Source organism: Sturnira hondurensis, unplaced genomic scaffold (assembly GCF_014824575.4).
Source record: "Sturnira hondurensis isolate 20B ecotype Veracruz unplaced genomic scaffold, ASM1482457v3 Scaffold0021725, whole genome shotgun sequence".
Taxonomy (NCBI): Eukaryota; Metazoa; Chordata; class Mammalia; order Chiroptera; family Phyllostomidae; genus Sturnira; species Sturnira hondurensis.
The window spans coordinates 169039-195410 of record NW_028094356.1 but is presented as its reverse complement, the minus strand read 5'-3'; positions in this window follow the sequence as shown (position 1 = coordinate 195410).

Sequence of the window (26372 nt, the reverse complement as noted above, 5' to 3'; positions counted from 1 at the left end):
CTGATGTGGCTTCATGGATTGAGTGCTGACCTGCGAACCAAAGGGTTGCCAGTTTGATTCTCAGTTAGGGCACGAGCCTGAATTGGGGGGCAAGGTCAGGTCCCCAGTAGGGGGCACACAATAAGCAACCACACATTGATCTTTCCCCTCTTTCTCCCTCCCTTCCCTTCTAAAATAAATAAATAAAATCTTAAAAAAGAACAAACAAGAATTGGTTGTGGGAATGAATGAACTGAAGATAATTATTGTGCTTATGACTTTGTTAAAACTATTACTGATTTAAAAGTACTTACTTGTTTTTTTTAATAATTTTTTAATTTAATTCTTGTTCAAGTACAGCTTTCTGTCTTATATTCCCAACCCTGCCCGCCCCCCGCCCCATGCTCCCCACCTCCCTCCCATTTCCACCCCCCACCCTTAGTTATTGTCCATGTGTCCTTTATACTTGTTCATGTGAGTCCATCCCCTTTTCCCCTATGATTCTCTCCCCTCTCCCCTCTGGACCCTGTTTTCATAGAACAATTTGGTAAATTGGACAAATATTGAAGCATTTATGTTTTTCTCCCCACTTTATCCCTCCAGGACTTGGAAATTCTAAATGAGTGAGTATTATTAGTTTCATGGCACTATATTGGTATGCATGAATTCAATAGGAATCTGATATTTTCCAGTTTCCAATTGTGGATTTATTAGCCAAGACTTTGACTGGGATGTCACATCTGAGAAAGACCTGCCTAGACTCTGGATGTCAGCAAAATAAGAAATAAAGGTTGACCTTGAAGCCAATAAAATTCCCTTGAAGAAATAGCCTGGTACCTTGCTTATTCATATCGTTCATACCAGTCTTTCCAAGTAAGGGGGAAATATCTTAATTTCTTGCTTTCCACTGTGATGTTTAATAAGTTTGAGCATCTTTTCATGTATCTTTATGGCCCTATTGTGTTTTTTCCTGTAAAACTTACCTATTTATATATTTTGCTTTCCATGCTTGGCTTAAATGTCAAAAACATCTTTCCATGCCCTGGCTGGTGTAGCTCAGTGGATTGAGCACGGGCCTGCGAACCACACGATCGTGGTTCGATTCCCAGTCCGGGCACATGCCTGGGCTGCAGGCCAGTTCCCGGCAGGAGACACACTGGACGCAACCATACATTGATATTTCTCTCCCTCTCTCCTTCTCTTCCCTTCTAAAGATAAATAAATAAAATCTTAAAAAAAAACATCTTTCAAGGTCAAACAAAACTTCTAGATGTAATTAATTCTTTTTAACAACTACATAAGATTTCAAACTGCATATTTCATAGCTTATTCAATTGTTGCTATATTAATGGGCATTCAGAATGGTTCTGTTATTCTGCTATTACCACTTAGGTTACACTATACAGCCTCGTACATAGAAACTTACCAAAAGATATTTATAGTGATTCAGTAGAATTTTCTAAATGTGAGATTGCTGTGTTAAAATGCTAACATATTTGCCTACGTTAGTCATTTTAACAAATACTGACAGTTAATTTTCCAGAAGGAGTGGGGGACGGGAATAAAAGGGGAAAGGAGGAGAAGGGTCATCAAGGAACATGTGTAAAGGACCCAAAGACAAAGCTGAAGAAGGGCAGGGCTGAGGGTTAGAGATGGGGGTGAATGGGGCAAGGGAAAGTGGTGGTGGTGGGGGGGAAATGGCTGTAACTGTATTTGAACAACAATAAAAAATACAATTATCATTTTTAAAACACAAAAAAATAAAATTTATTAGTACATACATCCCTCAGCAATATGAGAGCCTGACAGGCCAGCATTCCCATCAGACTGACTCTTATCAGTTTTGAACTGAGCATGCATGCCTTGGAGTCAGAATGCCTTGGTGCAAAGTTTATATCCACCATTTAACAGCTCTGGGGTTCAGTTTTCTGCTGAGAAATGCTGATGATGCTATTAGCAGGTACTTCATGGGATTTTCATAATAATTATATGAAATATTTGAAAATGCTTAAAACTGTCCCTCATACATAAAAACCCCTCATAATTATTAGCCATTATTTATTTTTTCCAATTTGATGTTTTTAAAAGTGGTACAGGATAGTTATAAATCATTGGAGGTAACACTGATTAACAAAATTACATACAGGTCTCAGGTGCACAATTCCATAGCACATGATATGTATACACTGTGTTGTGTGTTCACTACCTTAAGTCAAGTCTCCTTCCATCACCATTTATATCCCCATACCCTCTTCTAACTCCCCTCTGCCCCTCATAAATCATCACACTGTTATCTGTGTTCATTAGGTTTATTTTTTTCATTTTTGCTCATTCCCTCCACTCCAATTTGTATTTTATTCACTCTGGAAGCAACTGAGTGAAAAACATTCATAGATTAAGTCTTTCTTTACAGAGTGCTTTTCTCAGTTTGCAATGATATGTTTGTTTTTGTAATTTTTAAAAATCAATGTTAAATGACAAACTAGATACTCATAAGCTTCATGATAGGTGACACCGTGTTTCTTATTCTCTCCAATGTATTCTTTGTGCCCAGCAGATAATTGCATAGTGGCATGGCATTTTTATCTTCAGTTTTAGAAACTTGCTACAAAGCATAGCTATTAAACCTTTTTGTTGTTGTTTATGTTACAAATATTATTACTTTTCCTATGACACTTTATGAAATCAAATGTCAGCTTTTCCATAATAGTTTCTGCATTTCTTATCTTACTGTCCTCCAACAGAAGGTTATAAAATATTTTCCTGAATAGTTTTCTAACATTTTTAAGTACAATTTTAACAAACAATTATGGCAAGAGCATTTAGTACTTATACCAATATTTCCCTACTAGATTGTAATTCTACCCTTATTATAAGTGAAGTTTCCCACATACATTTGAGTTTAAATTTGGCCTTTACTGTGAACCATTTATCTGTCTGCCTACTCTTATTTCAATTTTAAAAACTGTTGAATTGCAATATTTTGCCATTACTAAATGTATACACTGCTGGTATTTATTGTATAATGTAATCAATAACATTCGGCATGTATCAACTAGATATGATATGATTGTTTGATTGCCTTCCTCACTACATTGTGAAATCATTGAGAACAGGGAATGTTCTCTTCTGCTCTCTATATCCCGACTGCACACTTCTCTGCCTGGCACAGTATAGATACTTAAAACATTTTCAGTGAATAAATAATAATTAGATGAACATACAAAATCCTAAATTCTAGATTCTAAATGTCATGCTGAACATTAAAATCTTTAAACCATTGACGTTTCATTACATTACATGGAAAAAAAACAACAAAATAATTTTATGGAGTCACTTTGGGGTGTCATACCACAGCATTGCCTGCTTATTTGTTGATATTGATACAGGCCTCTGTGCACGTGACTCATGAAAATAACAGCAACTTCATAATCAACAGAGAAAACATAGCTCTGTGTCTAGGAAAACCTTCTCCTCAAAGATTCAAGGTTCAGATTTTTTAAAATTCCCTTCCTTTTGCTCCTAAATATTCTCCATCATCCATAAACTTTGTCTATAGATCCTATGACAATCTCTTCCTGTAAAAGGAAAAATTTGCTATTTTTAGAGAAGCAATGCCCAATTGCATTTTTCTTTGATAATCAGAAGAATTCAAATTGTAGTTTAAAAAGAGGACCCTGGATAGAAAGTGCCTGCATGTTAGAAACATTTTCCTTGGGGACAGATGCTAACACCATTTGTTTAGTCTAAAAACCTCAGGAGTCCCACTTTTTATAACATGGTTTAAAAAATATTCATGTATTTTCCATATGGGTAAAATATTCATGGGTATTTTGTAAACCATATTATCTCTGATTTTTTAACAATCACTATTTTATATTGTTTATGGATTCTTATACCAGACATTGGAATAGGGTTCAGTGTGTATGTCTTCTCTCTGTTCATCATTTCTGGAGCCTCAGCTGGGAAGACCTGAAGCCTGAAGGTGACCTGATGGCTGGAGGCTGGAATTGTTTGAAGGCTGTTTGCTCACATGCCTGAGGCTTGACACTGGCTGTGAGTTGTGAGCTCAGCTGGGGCTCTATGATGCGTGAGGTCTCTTCAAGTGACTGGGTTGGAAGGAGCAAATATCCTTGAAGCATAGGCAGAAATACATGACAGATTATTTGTTTTATTTTTATTTTTATTTAATCCTCACCTTATAATATATTTATTAATTTTAGGGAGAGAGGAAGGGGAGAGAGAAATATTACATAAAACAGACACATCAATCAGTTTCTTCACCTATGTGCCTCAACCAAGGTGTATGCCTTGACTGAGAACTGAAACTAACCTTTCGGTGTAAGGGATGAGGCTCCAACCAAATGAGCTACTTGACCATGTACATGGCACTTTTATGATCCAACCTCAGAGTCTAAACAGTGTCACTTCTACTGTATTTTGTGATTGATAGAATCACCAGGGTTCACCTGGGATCATGGTGAGGGGACATAGACCAACTGTCAATGAGAGAAATGACAAGGTCACAGTGTAAAAAGAACATTGGGATGGGAAATATTATTGTGGTCATTATTGAAATACACGATCCACCAAAGTATGACTACTTTGAATTTAGTATCTAACATTTCCATGTACTTAAAAAAATTACCGTGTTTTTTGGACTGTAAGACACACTACCTATCCCTAAATTTGGGAGGAATAATGGTTGTTAATGTTGCTGTTGAGTTCTGTTTACATTTACATTGGTGAAATATTATGTTATTTATGTTATTAAATACTTTACCACATTCTTTGCTTCAAAAATGTTTTTCTATTTCTCTCCTGTAAAACCTAGGTGCATCTTATGGTACAAAAAATACAGTATTATACATATATGCAAAAATTAAAAATATATAATACTTTTATGTGTTTTAAAACTTTATATAAATGCTATATATATGCATTTTAAGCTTGTTTTTCCCCTTAATGTTTTTTAAAGATTGATCCAGATTAATATATACACTCCAGTTCATTCATTTTAACTTTAGTACTATATATATAGTATATACATGTGTACACACATATATATTTATATATACATAAAAACACAATATATGTATAATGCTATATATTTATATATTATATATGTAAAATATAATATCTATCTAGCACTATATGTATGTATGCATGCATGTATTTTGCATGTAAGAATGCCACACTTTATTTCTACTCTCATTTGTCTGGTATTTTAAAGTCCCAGGAAAGAGTTCCAATACCTGAATCAAAGGAGTGCCAGAAGGAGAAAAGGACAAGCAAGAAATTGAAAACATAATGAAGGAGAACTTCCCTAATCTGGCAAAGGAAATAGACTTCCAGGAAGTCCAGGAAGCTCAGAGAGTCCCAAAAAATTTGGACCCAAGGAAGCACACAACAAGGCACATCATAATTACATTACCCAAGATCAAAGATAAGGAGAGAATCTTAAAAGCAGCAAGAGAAAAAGAAAGAGTTACCCACAAAAGAGTTCCCATAAGACTATCAACTGATTTCTCAAAAGAAACCTTGCAGGTAAGAAGAAGCTGGAAAGAAGTATTCAAAGTCATGACAGGTAAGGACCTACATCCAAGATTACTCTATCCAGCAAAGCTATCATTTAGAATGGAAGACAGATAAAGTGCTTCACAGATAAGGTCAAGTTAAAGCAGCTCATCAAAAAAAATATATATATATATATTAAAAATAATCCCACAAACACTGAAAAAAAGTAAATTTTCAGCACTCTTCAGCACTCTGCCTGAAGTGATGCCTAGCCCTTAATGTGTAAGTTATAATTTGTTATACTATGTTAAGAGAAACAAAAAAATAAAAACTTTTATTTATATATGTTATTGATTATGCTATTACAGTTGTTGCATTTTTCCCTCCCCTTTATCTCCCTCCACCCTGCACCCTCCCTCCATCTAGCATTCACCTACCCCTTAGTTCATGTCCATGGACAAGTTCATGTCCATCGTACATACAAGTTCTTTGGATTCTCCATTTCCTATACTAATCTTAACCTCCCCCATCTGTTTTGTGTCTACCAATTATGCTTCTTATTCCCTGTTCATTTTACCCCCATTTTCTCTCATCCCCCTCCCCACTGATAACCCTCCTTGTGATCTCCATTTCTGTGATTCTCTTCCTATTGTTTTTTGCTTAGTTTGTTTTTGTTTTTGTTTTTTAAGTTCAGTTGTTGCTAGCTGTGTTTGTTGTCATATCATTGTTCATAGTTTTGATCTTCTTTTTCTTAGATAAGTCCCTTTAACATTTCATATAGTAAGTGCTTGGTGAAGATGAACTCCTTTAACTTGACTTTATCTGGGAAGCACTTTATCTGCCCTTCCATTCTAAATGAAAGCTTTGCTGGATAGAGCAGTAGGTCCTTGCCTTTCATGATTTGTAATACTTCTTTCCAGCCCCTTCTTGCCTGTAACATTTCTTTTCAAAAATTAGCTGACGGTCTTATGGGTACCCCTTTATAGGCAACTGTCTCCTTTTTACTCTTGATGCTTTTAAGATTCTCTCCTTATCTTTAGTCTTGGTTAATTTAATTGTGATGTGTCTTGGTGTGTTTCTCCTTAAATCCAACTTCTTTGGGACTCTGAGCTTCTTGGACTAGCATGTCTAGTTCCTTCCCCAAATTGGAGGATTTTTTTCATTATTTTTTCAAATAAGTTTTCAATTTCTTGCTCTTCCTTTTTTCCTTCTGGCACCCCTATGTTGGAATGTTCAAAGTTGTCCTCAGGGTCCTAAGCCTCTCCTTATTTATCTGGGTTCTTGTTTCTTCCTTCTGTTCTGGTTGAATGTTTATTTCTTTTCCAAATCTTTGATTTGAGTCTCAGTTTCATTCCCTTCACTCTCAGTTCCTGTATATTTTCTTTATTTCACTTTTCATAGCCTTCACTTCTTCCTTTATTTTGCAACTATGCTCAATTCATTTCTGTGAACATCCTGATTACCAGCATTTTGGACTCTGCATCTGATAGGTTGGCTATCTCCTCTTCAAACAGTTATTTTTCTGGAGATTTTTTCTGTTTTTTCATTTGTGCCATATTTTTTTGTTTGGGCATACCTGTTACATTTTAAGGATCAGAGCCTTAGGTATTCACCAGGGTGAGGGGCAACCCACTTCTCTGCATGTGGCACTGTATTTGAGGGAGGGATCAGAGAGGGAGCAATGCCACTCTCTGGGCTCTTGCCCTCCTTTCAGACACGTCCCTTACCACAAATGGATTGTGCTCTTCTAGGTGGTGATTCCCAGATGTGTACACTTGTGTATGTTCTAGGATCCTGTGGGCCTCTCCCACAGACTCTGCTGTGAGACTTGGAGTTTCTGCCCTGCCACAATCCCCATAGATTTTTACAGCCAGAGGTTTTGAGGCTTTAGTTTCCTGTGCTGGAACCCTGGGTTGTGTGATCTGTTTCATTCCCCAGTTATTCCTCCCAGCTAATTCCCCGGGGAATGTGCAATATCCCAGTCTGCCATCTGCTGCCTCTCCTGTCCTGGTTTGCCAGCTGCTGCCTTTAAACGTCCTTGCTCCCCTGGCTTCCCATGTCTGCCCCTCCTACCAATCTGTATGTTTGTCTCTTCAACTCCTTGATTGTCAGACTGCCATACAGTTTGATATTCTGGCATTTCCAGTTGTTTTTTGTTTTTAAATTCATTGTTATCCTTTTTTGGTTGTGCAAGGAAGTGAAGCATATATACCTGTGCTTCCATTTTGGCTAGAAGTTTCAAAAAATAAACAAAAATTGAATAAAGCTTAGCCTCCAAAGTCCAAGGAAATTTTTAATGTATATTCAGTCCAAAAGTTATGTTTTGCATTTTAGTATGCAGTACTTGTTGTATTAAATAACACTATAATGAATGAATGAATGAATGAATGAACTGACAAATTAACCCATCAATCATGTGATAATTAGTCAAGCATTTATGAATTCAAAGCTGTCTATTATCTGGAGCCAAACTTTCCAACCTGACTTATCACACATCTTCCTGCACAGACACTGCTGCCTGTCCATGGACTGCTTTCTGTCCCAGTTTCTGTCAGTCAAAAACTTCTCCATTCTCCAAGCTGCAAAAGTCAGACTGAAAGTCAGTCTGGCAAAGTGACACAGGCTTAAGCTCCAGATCAGACTGATTTCATAAAACTGCTCACCTACTTTCAAACTCCATGAGCACGAGCAAGTCCCCTAAACTTTATTTTTTTAGTCAATAAAATACAGATAACAATGGCATTCACCTGGTGGGTTTATTTTAATAATTAAGAGATACTATACCTGTGGTAGATTTTCAGTAGATATGAGTTTAGAAAGTTGTAGGATGGCATTTCCCCCATGAAATCTTTCTGGGTACAATATCCCAGTAACAAAGTATTTCCCCAACTTATTTGTACATTATATATAATCACCTACAGAACCTTTAAACATCCAAGCCCCACGGCACACCCCAGAACCGTTAGTCACATAAAAGTATCCTGGCAGGACAGAAGAGTTTGTAGTTTTTGAAGTTCCCTCAATATTTCCAATGTGCCTATAAATTTATGAAATATGGTTGTAGTGTCTCCCCAATTTACCTGATCATAAGAATCTCCTGGAATATGTACTAAGTAATTAACAGAGGCTCTGCATTGAATCTGAGAACTTGAATCTTCAAGGCAGACACAGGGATCTGCATTTTTAATGTATCATAAGTAAATCTCATTCTCAGGAAAGATTGGAAACAAATTATTGATATATTAGATGTTCCTTTATATTAAATTATCTTGGTAAGTTATAAGTTTCTCAACACATTATAGGTCAACACAGGGATAGTTTCTCTTTCAATTGTGTATTTCCTTACATGGTACTTACATATATTGGGTATGGAATACATGCTTTATGTTGAGCTGAATTAAAGAACACAAAAGTAGAGTAATTATTATAAATCCATCTCTTAATTGAAGCATTTATAATTATATTGAAGAGTAAACATTAGCATACAGAGTACAACCACTTGTACGTAATCTGACATCTGCAGAGTGTTGACATTAGCCTCAGCTTTTCCCCCATAATGCTTCAGGAACTCGGAGAGCTGCTTAGCCCATCAGGGCCTCAGTTTCCTTATATGTATAATGTCATACATCTGCTTGTGAATTAAATGAGCTCTCTACAGTTTATTCATATTGAATTTCAAGCTAAATCCAAATTTTATTAAATATGAACAAGGAGAAGCTGAAGCCTTATTTCCCAATTTTAAAATGTCTCTCAATTATTCTTCTCAGAAACAATTCCATCACTTTTCTGCAACCAAACATTCTTTCTCATTTTGTGTTGCCCTTCAGTATCCACAGATGAAATGTGCTCAGAACCTGGCAGCCACTGCCCCTCCTACAGGGGTGGCAGCCTCCCTGACTACACTTTGCCATTCGCACAAACATCTATGCTTGTTTTTATTCTGAAGCTTCTCTCTCATTGTCTGGTTTGTGAATTATGTGTCTGTGTTCTGTTCCCTGCCATAATGTTTGCTCCTCATCAGTTGGTCATTTTCACCAATAGAGATACTCACCAGACTCATTGCTAATCTCCCACTGTACCAAATGAAAAACATTCATTTTTTTCTTGCTGTGTTTAACCCTATTTCTTCTCATTTACCAGAGAATATGGCATTACAATTAAAATGACCTCATCAAGAGAACAGATACAAGACCTACCTATCAGGCCTTGAACATGTTATTTAACATATCTATGCAGAGATTTCCTTCTTTCTGGTCTTTCTACTCACATATTATAACAGAATGTTCTGCAGAAAAGATAGAATAATTAGCTATTAAATATAATTTTTTCTTGAATTATGTGGACGGAATAACAAATTGATATTGGAAAACACTTGATCTCAATCAATTGAAATGATTGTAATACCACACACATAAAGAGGAATCATATGTGCTAAGACAATTTTTATAGTAATTGAGAACTAAAATTGCTAGTGTTACCATTACTATTATTTTTTAAAAAATGTATTAGCTTCTTTTTTTTCTTTTATTTATTTATTTATTTTTTAATTTATTTAACTTTTGTTCAAGTACAGTTTTCTTTCTTGTATTCCCAGCCCTGCACCCCCCCAGTGCTCCCCACCCCCTCCCATCTCTGTCCCCCATCTTAGTTATTGTCCATGTGTCTTTCATACTTATTCATGTGAGTCCATCCCCTTTTATGTATTAGCTTCTTAATGCATTAAAAATAATTGAATTTTAACATTTTGGAAAAAATAGATATTAATAAAAATAATAATGATCAAAATATAAGTCATAGCTGATATCAAAATATTTTTTAAAGTAAAATAATGTTGGACTAGAATCATGTTGCATCTCACAAATAAGAATATACTTTCAGTTAGAGCTATCTTTGGGGGAATATGATTGAAAAGGTTATCAAAGAAGAAGCTAAAATTTTATAACTAAATCTAATATGATCTTGGGAGAACACCAGTTTCATTTCATCAACTGATGGTCTAAATAGTAGGCATGGGTCAAACGTCCATAATTATCCTGCAGGTCATTCATCTACCCACGGTCATGATGAGTCATGTGGCATATAGGAGAAATGAAAATATTGCATGATGATTCTGCTAGTGTATCTAGATGAAACTAGGAGAGATACTTTTCAGTAAAACATTTTACATCTGATATTTTCCCAATGTTTTAATAAGTCAATAAATATCTGTTCAATGCCAGTGGACACAATAGAAAATAAGGTAGGTGAAGAAGGACAACAAATAACAGTCATTTTATTTTTAAAGAAAAATATTAAGAACTGATCATAAAGAAATGGCTACTGAAAATAAAGAGATAATGGGCACATGATGTTGAGACAAATATTTTTATAAACCTAAGAGCCTTTGTGATGTTCTTCAGGGTCATCATATCAAGCAGATACACAACAGTCTCTATCACTGCTCAAAACAATTTGGAAACAAATTTTAGGGTACAGACATACACATTTTATATGATAAGATTACCTGTTATGGGGAACAATTTTTTATTGTCTTTGGTAATATATTGTCAGAATATATGTATGCATAGCAAAAATGTTAAAAATATGGAGTCTGGAACAAAAATACCTGGGCTTAAATCTCAACTCTACCAATTCCATTTCCTACCTGTAAGACCTTGAATAAACAGAGATTTCCTACTTCCTACTTCTGTATATAATTCAGCCATGAAGAGTAAAAAATTATATCTATATCTATATCTAATCTATACCTACACCCATATCTATCTATATTTATATCATCTATCATCTATCAACATTTCTATATCCCAAAACTATCCAGCTATGAAATGTGAAAAAGAAAGACATTTACTGAAGAAGATACAAGATACAAGGAACATTGTACATAAGGCAATGATGCCTCAGTCCCCTTCAAAGTAGTTACCTTGGAACTTCACAGTTTTCTCAGCATCTCTCCCACTGTTCAAAACACTCTGCAAAACTTTGTTGGAATTTCCATCAGCTGCCCCAATGTATTTTCTTGAATCTCATTAATAGTCTGAAATCTCTTCTCTTTCAAAAATGATTTTAGTTTTGGGAAAAAGCCAGAAATTGCGGGGCACTGAATCAGGGCTGTAGGGGGGTGAGTCACCTGAGTGATCTGATGTTTCATCAAAAAACTCTGCAAGAGTCATGATGCATGAATAGGCACATTGTCCAGATGAAGCTGCCAGTCGTGAGTTGCCCATAGTTGTGGCCATTTTCTTCATATTGCATCTTTCAACTGATGAAGAACATCAGTTCTCCTCATTAATTATTTGGCCTGAAGGGGTATGCTCATGATGGCCAACACCTTCCCAATCAAAAAACAAAGTTAACATGGTCATGATCTTTCTGTGACTTTGTGGTGCTTTATTTGGGCATGGAGAATGAAGCAACTTGTGTTAGGATGGCTGGGCCTTTGTTTCTTGATCATAGCTCAAGGCCTACCATTCATCTCCAGTTATTACCTTCTTGAGGAAATCTGATTCATTGGTAGTGGTTTGAGTCAAGTCACTAGCAACTGCAACACTATGTTCTGTCTGCCTTGGTACAAATTTTGCCACAGCATGTTTCATACAAAGATCCTGCATCAAAATCTCAGACACAGTACTTTTTGGAATTCCCATATCAGCTTCCAGTTCTTGCACTGTGAGTCACCAACCTTTGTTGATTGCAGCCCATACATGTCCAACATTTTCAGAGGCTGTACTTGTTACAAGGCTTCCAGAACTTGGATTACTTTCAACAATTGTTGACCATATTTGAAGCATTTGTGCCACACTTATTTGTGCTGCAATCATTGCATCATTCCCCAAAGCTTTCTGAATCATCTGAATAGTTTCCAGAGAGGAATGCTCAGGTTTAACACAAAATTTGATGTAGATTCATTGCTTTACTCACTCAGTCACTTTGAATGTGATGGCCACACAATACACATGCTCACCCAACATTGTATCTACCACCCTTACTGACTAGCACAGTGAAGTCAATTGTTCATTGTCATCATGTGCATTCCAGTCCACTCTCCTTGGCTGACAGGTTACATGGGTATCATGTAATCCATTCTCATTATATTAACAATAGCTGTAGTTCTTCCAAACATACATATCCATATATGTTTGTGTGTACATATTGTTCACATGTATGTGAATATGTGTGCATACTACAGACATACTTATATGACATGCTAAATATTTGCTGTTACTACTATTATTAAATAGTTACAGAACATTCTCTTGATTTTTTTTTGGTGAGGAGTTTTCTCTTAAATTATTTACTTTTTCCTATGTAAATAATACCTTTAACCATGCAAAGTATACTTTGAAAATATTGCAGAATTTACAAGAAGTAAAGTTAACATAATAATTTCAAAAAAAATTTTGACATGATAACCTCAGTATAGTGAATAGATAGTAATTAATACACATGATAATTCTTCCAGATGTTTTTAGAATAACTTTGAAAAAGCTTCAAAATTTGATATTTATACATGAGAAAATATTTATGATACTTAATCTTCTTACATAAGTACATAACCTTTCTCCATTTTAAGCCCTTTTTACTGTTGCTCACTAACATTTTATAGTTTAACTCATAGTTATTTATAGGCATGTTACATTTTTCTGTGATTTATTGTGAACAGGATTATTTTTCCAGCATACTTTTTAACATGTCATTTCTGATGTTTTAGGTTAGTTCTTTCAAAAGCAGATGCTGAAATAAGAATTCACATGCAAGTACTTTACTAAATAAGTGTTCCAGGGAAGCTTGCAAGAGAATAAGGGTAAGGAGGACAGGGAAGGGGGAAAGTTCACCAGGGACAATCTCAGACTAAATCCTTCCTAACTCACCTTTAACTTGATCCCATGGGGAACTGTAACATATCAGCTAAGATTCATTGCAAGAAGCTGGGGTTTTCATACTTCCACCCATTCAGTCAATGGTAAATGGCCATACCCAGGGAGATATTCCCAGACACTTCTGGGTGTTCATTCAGGCAAAGTAGTCACCAGGAGCCTCAAGGCAGCACTCTGTTATACTCAGTGTCTCGTCTTCTTGGGCATTCAGTTGGCTAATAAATTAATACATTTGATACTTTGGGGTTTTAGTTGGAATCTTATATAGCTTGCATTTTATTTATTACTTATTGTTGTTCTATTGCAGTTGTCCCAATTTTCCCCATTACTCTCCCCTTCTCCACCCACACCCCACTTCCACAATCAATCCCCACCCTATTGTCCATGTCCCTGGGTCATTTACATATGTTTCTTGACTAGACCCTTCCCCTTCTTTCCCTCTTTAACTCCCACACCCCCAGTGACCCCCTCTGGTCACGGTCAGTCTGTTCATTGTTGACACATGCACTGGCCTGCGGTGCCCATGGCGTTATGGATGGAAAACCAAGACAAATTTATAGGGACTTCAGAATCCTGTGGAGGAAAAGGGATGGCATGGCTACTCCCTCAAGGGGGCAGTGCCTCAGAGAGGCCTGGCAACTCTCTCAAGGGTAGAGCACCCCGACCCTTGCCTAGACAGGCTTTTATTGTTTTTTTTTTTTTTTGCACAGGAGTTCAGATACAACTTATTAATTATTGTTAGGCAATAAACAGTAGATAGCATACAGAGAACTATTATGTCTACTAGCTAAAGGGCTACAAGACTTTGGGAAAACAAACTCGTTTTCTGCTTGGTCTTTCATCACTTAACTAAAAGAATTCTTAGCAAAGCAGGTTTCACAGGATTTCACATATCCTTTCTCAGGACTAATTATCAAGGGAGCCCACCATTCCCAGCACAGGGCTCTACCACCCTCAGTCCTTGTTTTCAGGCTTAAGTCAGGCAGAAGAAGCAGATAGCCAAGGAATTCTCAGAGACTTCTTGCAGATAGACTGACTCAGGCCTCATCAAAGCCAAGCGGTGAGGGTCCATCACCCCCTCTTTGCTGCAGCCCCCTGAGTTTGTTCTTGAGGGCCTCCCAAGTGATTGTGTCTGGCTTAGGTTGCCCCCCCTCTGAGGAGTCATACCCATCGTGGACCAACCAACCAAGCACTGGGAGCCAGTTATGAAAAAGGGAGCAGAAGCGGTGCTCCTGCCTGGGAGAAAAGCTTTGTCTCCCTAGTGGCTTATGGTCCAAAGGTCGCTCACTCAGCCTTAGCCATGGGGGGTTACAGCTCCTGAAACCAGGCAGAGTGGTTCCCAACACATTGTCTCCAAGTCTCCAGTTTTATTTTGCTCATTTGTTTGTTGTGTTCATTAGGTTCCACTTATAGGTGATATCATATGGTATTTGTCTATTGCTGCTGGGCTTATTTCATTTAGCATAATACTTTCTAGCTCCATCCATGCTGTTGCAAAAGGCAAGAGCTCCTTTTTTCTTTTTGATATGTAGTATTTTACTGTGTAGATATACTGTAGTTTTTTGATCTACTCATTTACTATTGGGCGTTTAGTCAGTTTCCAGAACTTGGCTATTTTAAATAACACTGTTATGAACTAGGGATGCATAGGTTATCTTGAACTGGTGTTTCAGGATTCTCAGGGTATAATCCCAACAGTGGAATCAATGAGTCAAAGGCAGTTCCATTTTTAGTTTTTTGAAGAAATTCCATACTGTTCTCCACAGTGGCTGCACTAGTCTGCATTCCCACCAACAGTACAGTAGGGTTTCCTTTTCTCCTCATCCTCACAAACACTTATTATTAATAAGCATATTACAATATTTATTCAAAATCTGTGAAAAAATATGTGGTTGGCATTTTAATAGGGATTGTGTTTGATAGGAATTGTGTAGATTGCTTTGGGTAGTATGGATATATTAATGATGATAATTCTTCCAATCCATGAAAACAGTATATGCTGTCACTGTACATTTGTTAATTTCTTTCTTCAGTATTGTATAGATTTCTGCATACATGTCTTTTACCTCCTTGGTAAGGTTTATTTCTAGGTACTTTATTTTTCTTTTTGTTATAACAAATGAGATTTTTTCCTGATTTCTGTTTCTGTTATTTCATTGTTGATGTACAAAAATGCCTTCAATTTCTGAATATTGACTTTGTAACTTGCCATTTTGCCAAATTCATTTATTAGATTGAGTAGCATTTTTTGTGGAGTCTATAGGGTTTTCTAAACACTGTATGTCATTTGCAAATAACAACAGTTTTACTTCTTTCCAATTTGTATGCCTTTGATTTCTTTTTCTTGTCTTTTCACTGTGGCTAGAACTTCCAATACTATTTTGAATAAAAGTGGTGAAAGCAGACACCCTTGTCTTGTTCCTGATCTAAAATCTAAAAGATTTTAGCTTTTCCCAGTTGAGTATGATGCTGGCTGTAGGTTTCTTATGTATGGTTTTTATTATGTTGAGGTATCCTCTGTCTATTCCCATTTTGCTGAGCAATTTTACAATAAATGGGTGGTATACTGTATCAAATGCTTTTTTAGCAGCATCTATGAATATGATCATGTGATTTTTGTGTTTCACTTTGTTTCTTTGGTGTATTATGATTATTTATTTGTTGCTATTATATCATCCTTGCACCTCTGGAATGAATCCCACTTGGTCATAGTGTATGATCTTTCTAATATATTGCTGGATCCAGTTTACCAACATTTTGTTGAGGATTTTAGCATCTAAGTTCATAAACAATATTGACCAGTAGTTCTCCTTCTTTGTTGTATCTTTACCTGGTTTTGGAATTAGGATAATACTGCCCTCATAAAAAGAGTTTCAGAGTCTTCCCTCTTCCTTATTTTTTTGGAATAGTTTAAGAAGTATAGGAGTAACTTCTTCCCTAAATGTTTGGTCAAATTCACCTGTAAAACCATCCAATCCAAGGCTTTTTGTGTGCTGAGAGTTTTTGGATTGCTGCTTCAATTTCAGTAGTTGTTATTGGTCTAGTCTGGCTTTATTTTTTTCTTGATTCAATTTTGCAATATTATATATTTCCAGAAATGTGTTCATTTTGCCCAGGTTGTCCAACATCTTTGCATAATGTTGTTCTTAGTAGTTTATTATAATCCTTTGTATTTCTATTTTTAAAAGATTTTATTTTATTTTTAGAGAGGGGAAGGGAGGAAGAAAGAGAGGGAAAGGAACAGTGCTTGGTTGTCTCTTACGCATCCCCTTCTAAGGACCTGACCTGCAACCTAGGCACATGGCCTAGACTGGGAGTCAAACTAGTGACCCTTTGTTTCTCAGGCTGGCACTCAATCCACTGAGCCACAACAGGGAGGGTTGTATTTGTGTGGCTTTTAATTTCTCCTCTTTCATTTTTGATATCATTTACTTGGGTCATCTCTCTTTTTTCTTGACGAGTCTGGTTAAATGCTTGTGAATTTTGTTAATCTTTTCAGAGAACCAGCTCCTGGTTTTATTGATGCTTTGAATTGTTGCTTTAGTCTCTATGTCATTTAATTCTGCTCTGATGGTGATTATGTCCTTCTTTCTACTCACTCTTGGCTTTGTTTATTGTTGTTTCTGCAGTACTTGTAGATGAAAGGTTCAGTGCTTATTAGAGATTTTTCTATCTTTTCTCGGTAGTGCTGTATTGCTATAAACTTCTCTCCTAAGACTGCCTTGTCTGTGTCCTATGTTTTGGGCTGCTGTTAGTTCATTTTCATGTGTTTCCAGGAACATTTTGATTTCTTTCTTGATCTCATTCTTGGCCCATTCATTATTTAATAGCATGTTGTTCAGTCTGTATTCATTTAATTGTTTTTGAGGTTTTTTTCCTTGTGGTTCATTCCTAGTTTTAAGCTATTGTGATCCAAGAAGATGCTTGATATGATTTCAATTTTCTTGAATTTGTTGATGCTTGTTTTATGTCCCACCATATGGTTTGTCTTCAAAAAAGTTCCATGTGCATTAGAAAAGAATATATATTGTGCTTCTTTGGCATGAAAGTTTCTGTATGTATCAATTAAGTCCATTTGATCTAGAGTATTATTCAATACATGATATCCTTGTTAATTATTTGTTTGGAAGCTTTATCCATTGTTGGGAATAGGGGGTTAAAATCCCCTACTATAAGTGTGTTGATGTCAATATCTTCCTTGAAGTCTTTCAAGATTTTCATTAATTTTTGGGTGCTCCTTTGTTGGCTGCATACATGTTTACAAGTTACATCTTCTTGTAATAGAGGGACTATTCCCTTAAGTACTAAATAGTGTCCTTAATTTCTTTTTATGGATTTGTTTTGAAATCTATTTTATTGATATAAGTATTGCTACTCCAGGTTTTTTTTAATGCCTCTTAGCTTGGAATATTCCTTTCCATTCCTTCACTTTAAGTCTGTGTAGATCTTTTGCTCTGAGGTGGGTCTCATGTAGACAGCTCATATGTGTACTATCTACATTCACCTACCCTATGTCTTTTGATTGGAACATTTAACCTATTTACATTTAAGGTTATTATTAATTGCCAGTTTTTTCCCTTTGTGCCTGTGTTCCTCTCTCCCTCTCTGTTTTTCTTCATCTTCTTGTAGTTCATTTTAGCATCCTTTATAATGATGAATTTTTGGAGCTGTATTCTTTTAGCCATTTTTTTTGGTCTGGGAAACTGCTTATTTCTCCTTATTTTGCCATACATTTCAAATAAAAGCCTTGCTGTATAGAGTAGTCTTGGGTGCAGGTCTTTGCTTTTCACTACTTGGGATAGTTCTAGCAATTCCCTTCTGGCTTGTAGCATTTCCACTGAGAAGTCAAATGATAGCATTATTGGAACTCCCTTGTATGCTACTAGCTGTTTCTCTCTTGCTGCCTTTAAGATCTTCTCCTTGTCTTTAAGTTTTATCATTTTAATTATGATATGTTGAGACTTCCGCCAAGATGGAGGCATAGGTGGAAACACTGTGCCTTCTCTCACAACCAAGTTTGAACATAACAAAGGTTTAGTAAACAAAGATGCAGCCAAAGAACAGAAAACTGAACTCTACAGAAGTCCGACAACAACAAACCCGTTCAACAGGGACTGGTAAGAGGGGTGGAGCCAGCAGCTGAGCAGGGTCAGGCCGGAAGGATTCCCCCGACCCAGGCGACCCAGGCAATCGGGCAACCCAGGCGATCCAGGCAACAACCCAGGCAACCCAGGTGCGCAGGCAGCTGGGGTAGCATCGCAGACTTAATGAGGGTGCAGGACAGGCTGAGCGCGGTCACACATTCACGCACAGATAAACCATCAGAGGTGTGAGCAGTGAGACAGACCCCCGAAGGCTCCAGCAGTGGACTGTGCGGGCCCCAGCGGCGAACCCAGTGAGGGCGCAGGTCAGGCTGACCGCGGTTGCACATTCGCCCACACAGATAAACCAGCAAAGAAGTGAGCAGTGAGACAACTGCATGGCCCAGGCGGTAGAAGGAGGCAGAGGGGACCGCCATTGATTCCCTTTGACCTCGCCCCCACATAGAGCATCACAACCCAGCACCTGAGTTGCCCCGCCCTGGTGAACACCTAGGACTCCGCTCCTCATACGTAACAGGCACGAACAGTCCAAAATATGGCTCAAGAAGAACTCAAAGTCCCAGAGCCGATAACTCTAAGCAACCAAGAAATAGCCGACCTATCAGATGCACAGTTCAAAATACTGGTGATCAGGATGCTCACAGAACTGCTTGATTTTAGTCACAAATTAGAGGAATATATGAAGGCTAAACTAATTGAAATGAAGGGAAGTACACAGGAAACCAATAGTGATGGAAAGGAAACTGGGACTCAAATCAAGGGAGTGGACCAGAAGGAAGAATGAAACATCCAACCAAAAAAGAATAAAGAAATAAGAATTCAAAAAAATTAGGAGAAACTTAGGAACCTCCAAGACATCCTTAAACGTTCCAACATCTGAATTATAGGGGTGTCAGAAGGGGAAGAGAAAGAGCAATCTGTGGAAAACTTATTTGAACAAATAATAAAGGAGATATTCCCCAGTCTGGCAAAGGAAATAGACTTCTAGGAAATCCAGGAAGCTCAGAGAGTCCCAAAGAAGTTGGACCCAAAAAGGAACACACCAAGGCACATCATAATTACATTAGCCAAGATCAAAATGAAGGAGAGAATCCTAGAAGCAGCAAGAGATAAGGGGACAGTCACCTACAAAGGAGTTCCCATCAGACTGTCAGCAGATTTCTCAAAAGAGACCTTCCAGGCAAGAAGGAGCTGGAAAGAAGTATTCTAAGTCATGAAATCCAAAGACCGACATCCAAGATTGCTTTATCCAGCAAAGCTTTCTTTTAGAATGGAAGGGCAGATAAAGTGCTTCTCAGATAAGATCAAATTCAAGGAGTTCATCGTCACCAAGCCCTTATTATCTGAAATGTTAAAGGGACTTATATAAAAAAAGAAGATGAAAAATATGAACAGTGAAAGGACAGCAAACTCACAGTTATCAACAACCACACCTAAAACAAAAGCAAACTAAGTGGACAGCTGGATCAGGACTGGAACCATAGAAATGAAGAACACATGGAGGGTTAGCAACAGGGGAGTGGGAGGAGGAGAAGGGGGAAGAAGGTACAGAAAATAGCATAGACAATAGGTAGAAAATAGATAGGGGGGAGGGCAAGAATAGTAGGGGAAATATAGAATCTATTAAACTTGAGATATGTGGTCATAAACTAAAGGGGGGCAATGGTGCGGGAGGGGTATGCAGGGTGGAGGAGAATGAAGGGGGGATAGAACAACAGCTGTAATGGTATAATCAATAAAATATATTTTAAAAAATTATGATGTGTCTTGGCCTGGGCCTGTTTGGATTCATTTTGATTGGGACCCTCTGTTCTTCCTGGACTTTCATGAATTTTTCTCTCATCAAGTTAGGAAAGTTTTCATCATTACTTTTTCAAACAGATTTTCTCTTCCTCCTCTTTTTTTCTGATATTCCTTTGATATGGATATTATTAAGTTTTATGTTGTCCTGAAGTTCCCTTAATCCCTCTTTACTCTTTTTGTGTATTTTCTCCCTTTTCTTTCTCTTTCAGGGAGTTTTTTTCTACCTTGTGCTCCATCTCACTCATTCAATCCTCTCCTTCATCTAGCCTTTTAGTTCCTTCTACTGTATTCTTCAATTCAGAAATTGTATTATTCATTTCCTCCTGGCCCTCATCGATAGATTCTATGTCTTTGTTCATGCTGGTGTAGTTTTCAGTAAGTTCCCTGTAGCTTCCCTGAAGTTTGTGGTTCTCACTGAGCTCGTTGAGCATCCTTATAACCCTTATTTTAAACTCAGTGTCTGATAGTTTGCTTGCCTCTATTTCATTTAGCACTCTTTCTATGGATTCCTCCTTTTCTTTTGATTGGGAGTTGTTTCTTTTTTTTCCCCTCCATTTTAGGTGACTTTTCTTGTTTGTCTCTTCTTCTTAAATTGATTTACTTTGACTCCCTGTCTTCATGTTGTGGCCTTTTGTGGCAGGAGACTTGTGGGATTTAGTGGTGCAACTTTCTTTGTCTCCTGAACTTGATGCTCTCTGGATGTCCCTTCTGCTGTTTATATGGGCTCTGTGGTTTTTATAAGTTCTGGTTGTTGTTGGGTCATTCTTTGGTGGGTCCATCCCTTCTGCTGGCTAACTGAGAGTCACTCTCCCCACTGTGTCTTTGCTCTGGGTGCTGCCAGAACAAAGTCAAACAGCCCAGGAAACAAACTCACACCCATGAAATTAACCCCCACTCACAGTTTCACTATCAATGGCAAAAGAAACAGTATTAATAAAGGTGTAAAGAGATCAAGACTATTATAAGAGAAGAAAAGTGAACATGAGATGACTAACTGAAAGAGAAATGATTTTTCAGTGCATAGAGAAAGAGCAGTAATAAGAGTAGGGAATAGAGACAAAGTGAAGAGAGAAAGTAAAATTTACATTGTACATTAAAAAGAGATGGAAGAAGGCAGAATGAAGTAAAAGAAGAGAAGCATATAGTATTAGGTTTAAACAGAACTTAAAAAAATACTAATATAGTGTATGAGAAAGAGAAAGAGAAATAAAAAAATAAGAACTAAATTGGATAAAAAGATCCACCACAGCACTATCAACAATAAATAAGCAAAGATTAATATAAGTGGGATGGTAATATGAGGGAAAAAAAGAAAGAAAGAAAGAAAGAAAGAAAGAAAGAAAGAAAGAAAGAAAGAAAGAAAGAAAGACAAGTCCAATTTTAGTTTTCTGAGAAAATTCCATACTGTTTTCCATAATGGTTGTACCAGTCTGCAATCCCACCAACAGTGGACCAGAGTCCCCTTTTCCCCACACCCTCTCCAACATTTGTTGTTTATTGCTTTGTTTATGATAGCCATTCTCACCGGTGTAAAGTGGTATCTCATTGTAGTTTTAATTTGCATCTCTCTGATAGCTAGTGATATTGAGCATCTTTTCATGTGTCTCTGGATCCTCTGTATGTCCTCCTTGCAGAAGTGTCTGTTCAAGTCCTTTCCCCATTTTTTAATTGGGTTAGTTGTCTTCTTAGAGTGAAGTCGTGTGAGTTCTCAACAATTCCACTGCTGGGATTGTATCCTAAGAACCCTAAAACACCAATCCCAAAGAACCTATGCACCCCAATGTTCATAGCAGCACAATTTACAATAGCCAAGAGTTGGAAGCAACCTAGGTGCCCATCAGTAAATGAATGGATCAAAAAACTATGGTACATATACACAATGGAATTTTATGCTGTAGAAAGAAAGAAGGAGCTCCTACCTTTTGCAACAACATGGATGGAACTGGAAAGCATTATGCTGAGTGAAATAAGCCAGGTGTTGAAGGACAAATAGCATATGATCTCACCTTTAACAGGAAGCTAAACAACAAAGCAAACAAGCAAGCAAAATATAACCAAAGACACTGAAATAGAAAACAGGCTGACAGTGACCAGAGGGGAGAGGGGAGGGAATTTCAGGGGAAATAAGGGAGGGATTTAGAGGAACCTATATAAAGGATACATGGACAACAACTGAGAAGGGTGGAAATGGGAGGGAGGGGGGAGAATGGGGGGTGGGATGGGATGGGAGTAATAGACAGAAAACTGTACTTGAAAAATAATTAAATAAAAAATTTTAAAAAAAAGAAAGTTAGCAGAGGGTAATTATACTGGTGTGCTTTCAAAGATATGCTTATTTGTAGTATGTTTCATTTAAAATTTGTAACTTCTGGATTATCTACTGGAAAGTCTACTTACTACTTTGTCTATTTTATTAAACTTCTAACAAATTGTTAAAAAAAAAAGAAAAAAAAGAAAGAAAGAAAGAAAGAAAGAAAGAAAAAGCTAATAAATGTCTATAGGAAAGAGAAGTGATTTTGAGATGATAGAAGAAGAAGGAATGCTAAGAATGGGGATTAAAAAGCAGGCTAAGATAGGAAAAAATTAAAATTTAAAATGAAATAAAGGGCAGGAGGAAGGCAAAATGGAGAAGTAGAGGAGGATGGTAAAATTTGAGATTTGAAATAAAAAAATAGTAAGGATCTAGAAATAAAATTAAAGAAATAACATAATAACCACCATATACACATTCAATGAGTAAAGACTTACAAAGGTGGGGAGAGAATAAAGGTATTGTAAGAGTGAAAAAAAGGATATGAGATAACTAATGAAAAAATGGTTTTGAGAAGCTAGAGTGGGGAGAAATAGTAAAAGTAAAGAATGAAAAACAGTCATAGCAAGATAGAAAATAAAATGTAAAATGAAAATAAGAAAAGAAGGTTAAATGGAGTAAGAGAAGGGAGGAGCAAAATACAAGTTTAGAAATGAACCATATTACAAAAACTTGTGACTTAATATGCACAAGAAATGAATTTTAAAAAGTTATACAGAAAAAAGATAATGCAAATCTTTAAGACTATAGTAGAATTCATCTTAGTAGTATCTAGTTTTTACCACTGTCTTCTCTTTCTATATCTGTTCTTAGTGAGGTCAGATGGTGTCCCAGTATGGTCCTAAGCAACCAGTTTGAGACTGCCAGTGATCCACAGTCTATGGCTGACTCCTTCAGTTGCTAATCCAGCCTGTCTGTAATCAGCAGTCAGCCTTAAGCACTGCAGAGTGGGGCAGGGTAATTCCTTTTGATGGGGCTATTGCTTCCTCTAAGGCTGATCCCAGTTGGAGTAGACTGCTCTGCCTGAGCAAGATGGCTCCTGCAGTATGAGCAATAACTCAGTACAGAAATCCTGGTGGCTGCTCTCTCTCCAAAGCCACAACCCCAATTCTCCTCTAGTCCACTCTGTCCCATTCTGCTGGATCCCAGATAAGTGGCTGCAAATGAAATTTTATGCATTGACCCTATAAGAGGCTCTCTGTGATTCCAGCCTTCTCCCCCTGACAGACAGATACCCCTTGCTTTTCACAGCTGCATGCAATCTCAGTTTCTTTCTGGCGCCGGTGCTGTAGGCTGGGCAGCCCACCTTGATGCTTAGGTTCCACACTTCTAACAGGGACCCCCCTTACTGCTATGATTTCCTTCCAGCATTTCAGCTGCCACCCATGTGAGCCCAGCCAGCCACTCATGTCACCATTGCATTCTGTACCAGTCACGTTGCGGTGAAGTGGTTTCTTCTGTCTGCCTACCTCTGCCTACAGATGTCTGCCTAAGACATCTCTCCAGCTATTTTTCAGTTGACTATTCTGGATAACTTGTCTACAATTAAGTTGTAATTCCAGATTGGTCCTGGGAACAAGTCAGTGTAGCTTCTGCTTACTCCTTCACCATCATGGATCTTCCACATACCTTGCATTTTTTCATTCTTTTCTATTTTTATTAATCCATGGAATTATTTTAATCAGTGTTATAACACCAACATAAAATCAAATAAGTAGACAAAGAAAATGCCATAAATCCTGGCTAATGGGAAAATAAGTGGATTAAGGTGATGGAATATAAAACCAATATAAAAAGGATCTGAGAATATCTTGGCCTAGTATCAAAACTGTTCACTTTGGTCCTAGCCTAGCATTTTTCAGGTCTACCGACATTGTACATTAAGTTCACTCCATGTTGTAATCAACCTTCAAAATGTTGGCTTGTCCAACCCAAATGGCTAAAAAAGTAATGACGCATAAGTACAATGGAATATTACTCAACCATAAAAAGAATGAAATCTTACCAATTACAACAACATGGATGGATCTAGAGGGTATTATGCTCAGTGAAATAAGTCAGGCAGAGAAAGACAAATATCATATGATTTCCCCTATGTGTGAACTCTATATAGACCAAAATAAATGAGCAACCAAAATAGAAACGAATTCACAGATACAGAAAACAGAATGTTAGTTGTCAGGGGGAAGAGGTATGGGGTGAAAAGGTGTGGGAATTGAGGAATGCAGGTTGGTAGTTTTAAAATAGTCATGGGAGTATAAACTACAGCATAGGGAATATAGTCAATAATAGTGTAATAACTATATATAGTGCTAGTGAGGTATGTGAAATATCAGCAGAAATACTTTGTAAAATATATGATTGTCTCATCACTGTGCTGTATACATGAAACCAATACAAAATAATATTGAGTGTCAACTGTATGAAAAATAAAGTTGAAAAAATGATGGCTTTTCACAATTTCTCAGGGAAAAAATAGAAAAATATCCATATCTGGAACAGAAGCTGCAATTGGAGTTACCACCTGATGAACTTTGAAATGGTGCAGGCATTTTCAAAAACCTATTACAATTTCTACGCACCAAAAGGACAAGACAAATAGGAAAGTGAACAGATCACCAGCTTGCCTTTTCCCAATCTTTCATGCAGGCACTGACTTCTGCCACTCCCATCAGGGAGGCAGTGCTACTTTCAGTCTAACATCCTGGCAGGAAGGAGAAACTCAGCAGCTTCCACTTTGCCATCTTACCATAATAACCCCACTTTCTGGATCACAGGGCCACTGAAGGGATTCTGCTCAATGACTAGTATGGCCATTCCAATTACACATCTAGTAACTGGAGAAATGATCACAGGATGGGTCCATGAACCTGTTGGGTCCTTGGGTATTCAAAGCTGGGACAAAGCTCTATTTATTATCTAATTATTATAAATCCTGCATTGGCATTTGGGGTCCTCACAAATTCAGGGGTATCTCCAAGAATTTAGATATTTCATTTTCTCCAATGTGCAATTAACTCTATAGTTGGCTTCAAATCTCTTTTGACAAGGTTTGTAGAAGACAAATGATAGACGCCTCTGGCAATGTTGCAGAACACCCAAAACTGTCCTTCAATCAAGAGACTCTTTCCCTGGTTTCAAACCATGTTACAAAGAAATAGTAATCTAAACAGTATGATATGGGCACAAAACAAACATACAAATCAATGGAAGAGAATAAAGAGTCCAGAAATAAACCCATGCATATATGGTCAAGTGAACTGACTTGGATCTAGAATTAGGGAGAGGACATCATTGTCTATTGCAGTGACACAAAGCATAGATTTGCCCAGTCCCTGGATTTTTTCTTGTTGTGAATCAAGTGATGTTTTACCAGGCCACACATTTATTTTATTTTTAGGGACATGTGGTTGATTAGCCCCTGCTAAAAATCTCTTTGGATCAAAATTTCAATTCTAATATAAATTACACTAATATACCCTCTTAGTATCTGGCCATTATTGTCAAGAGCAGTTCAAGTCAATGCTGATGTCTCCCAACTTTATCCATGGTCTGTTGAGGATATTTCCATATTTTAAGGTTATAGATATTCCTCTCACCTATAAAATTTATCAATGACTTATGAAGGCTATGACCTCTGAACCTTCTCAGAAAAAGCAGTGTAGGATAAATTAGCACATGATGAATTCATTCCAACTTGCTTATTTCCTTAAGCTTTTGGATTTTTTCTTCTGCATTACACCAAGACTGCCTGGTATCTCAACATCACTGAGTTACCACTGAATC